Raw genomic sequence first — 2,305 nt, 5'->3', positions numbered from 1 at the left:
CATTCATAAAAGACTGAGAAATTGTTCCCCTCATACTCATTGGTTTTCTGAGTGTAGATTCAGAACTTCCTTGCACCCAAGAAAAGCAATAAATGCCGAAGAAGAGTGTTCACAGGTATTGGGGTGGAGAAGTGGGAGCCTTTCTGGGAGCGTGTTACGGGAGAGAAGTGGGAGGTGGGACACACGTGTGGCTGCCTCCTCAAGCAAGTATGGACATGGTCTCATTCCTGCGCAGCCCTGGGGTATGGGAGTGTGGTCCCATTCCATGCAGACCTGAGATTAGGATGAATCACTGAGGCCTGGGACTGAGCCCTGAGTGCCACCATCACTGCTGGGCTGCAGAAATCATTCAGGTGGCTGCATGGAGGACAGAAGGCATGGTATCCCCACCCACAAATGGACTATGTGGATTCATGATGCCCATGTGTTCTTCCAAATGGTGTCTGTAACTCCCCATCCCCCTGCACCATCTCAGGGAGGAGAGCAGGTGGCCCCTCCCATCAAACAAAGAAAGCACATCTTGAGATTGAATTTTCCAATATTCAGGCAAGTGGGGGCTCAGAGCCAGAGTTCATTTGATTTACAAAAATACAGAAATGTGATATTTCTTGGAACCAGAGCAGAGGAAACACATATAAACACATTCACGATTTATTACATACACTTAAATCATCTTTGTTCAGCTCAGGGGTGGGGTGGCTGGGAGCATGAACTTCAGATCCAGGAAGATGGGTTTGGATCCAGCCTCTGCCACTTGCTCTCTAGAATAATACTCAAAACATTTCACTCCTCCAAGCTTCAGTGTCCTTATAAAAAAATGGAGAAAACAATACTGGTCCCATGTCATTGTGTGAAGATTGAATAATATGTAATAAGCCATATTAGAATTGCTTGTCAAGGTGTGTGGCGCATGATATGTGCTCGGTCAATAGCCTCTGTGTGTAGTAACAGCTCTGGTAGTAATTTTGCTAGCTGGGGTTATGGTAATAATTGTGACGGCAACAAGTATTTCATCCCCATTTTATAGATGAAGACATAAGCTCAAGGAAAAAAATCCCCAAGAGTCACCAGTTACCTTGCCTACCCCATGACACATCCTAAGACCTGACCCACGTTAATTTTAATGATTATCTGGGTGAACGGATTAATGGAAGGGGAAAGTGGAGCCGGTGGTGTGGGGGGACAGGGTGGTGTGAATGCCTACTTAGTCTGAAGTGGGGTGCAGAGTCGTTCATCAGCAGAAAGTTACTTGGATCACGTCTGCACTGGGGGGCTCTTCCCTAGAGGCCTAGGCCGGCTGTCTTCAGGTCAGAGGCCTGAGTTGGCATCCAAAGACTCAAAGGAATGAATTGTACATGTCAGTCACAGGGTTGGCTTGGACACCGCCGTGCTGGGGCACCACTGGGCCCTCTGACCACCTGGAGAACCTGACCAGGCCTGCCACAGAGACCTCAGAGTGCCAGAGAATCTCCACTGCGGCCTTACCTCTGCACAGTCAGGGCTTCTTTGAAGTTTGCCTCTCTCTGTCATTATGCTTGGCCAGGACTGCTCATCCTGATAGCACTGCGCACGCAGTGGGCTGCAGAGGGAGAGCTAGGGCACCAGGAGGCAGGCACTCTGTGTGACTTCAGAGGGTCCTTCTACCCCACGACCTCACTGCTGCCATCTGTAAGTGAAGGAACTGGACCAGATGGGGAATAAGGAGGGCTCCATCTCATGCCGAAGGCCAAGGCTAGGAGTGGCTGCCTGGGGTGCAGTGCTGGGAGGGTTTGCAAGGGGAGTGTCAAGGCTGGCCAGTGATTTGGGGGAAGAGTCAGGGCCCATCAGGGGAATGAAGTGGTTAAGGATGCCGTCAGCCCTAATAGCCACAAGTGAATTCTATTGAACGGGAGTTCCAGCATCTCACAGACCAAGCGGATACTGGGGATGGAAACCGAAGGCCAGACAGGATCCTCCCTGTCCCGTGGCATAAATGCCTCTCAGAACTCACAGATGGTCAGTCGGTTGTACAGGCAGTTCCTGTCATTCCACCGCCCGTCTGTGTACATCTCCACACACTGCTCTGTTCCCTGACCCGCGGGCTCCCCTGGGTACCAGTTGGTGTAGTTTACAGGGGTCCCATCTGAGTAGCGGAAGTCTCCAGGGCTTGGACCTTCAGTCAGGCCCACGTAGGCATACATTTTGTACTTCTTCACGAAGCTTGCAACGGCCTCGTTTTCCTCTGGACTCCTCACGACAACAATGTGGCCGCCTGCTTTGGGGCACGCCTCCCGAAAGGCATCAAAAGTGATGGACTGTCCATTGG

This window comes from Macaca mulatta, chromosome 9 (genome assembly GCF_049350105.2).
Source record: "Macaca mulatta isolate MMU2019108-1 chromosome 9, T2T-MMU8v2.0, whole genome shotgun sequence".
Lineage (NCBI taxonomy): Eukaryota > Metazoa > Chordata > Mammalia > Primates > Cercopithecidae > Macaca > Macaca mulatta.
This window is presented reverse-complemented; position numbering follows the sequence as displayed.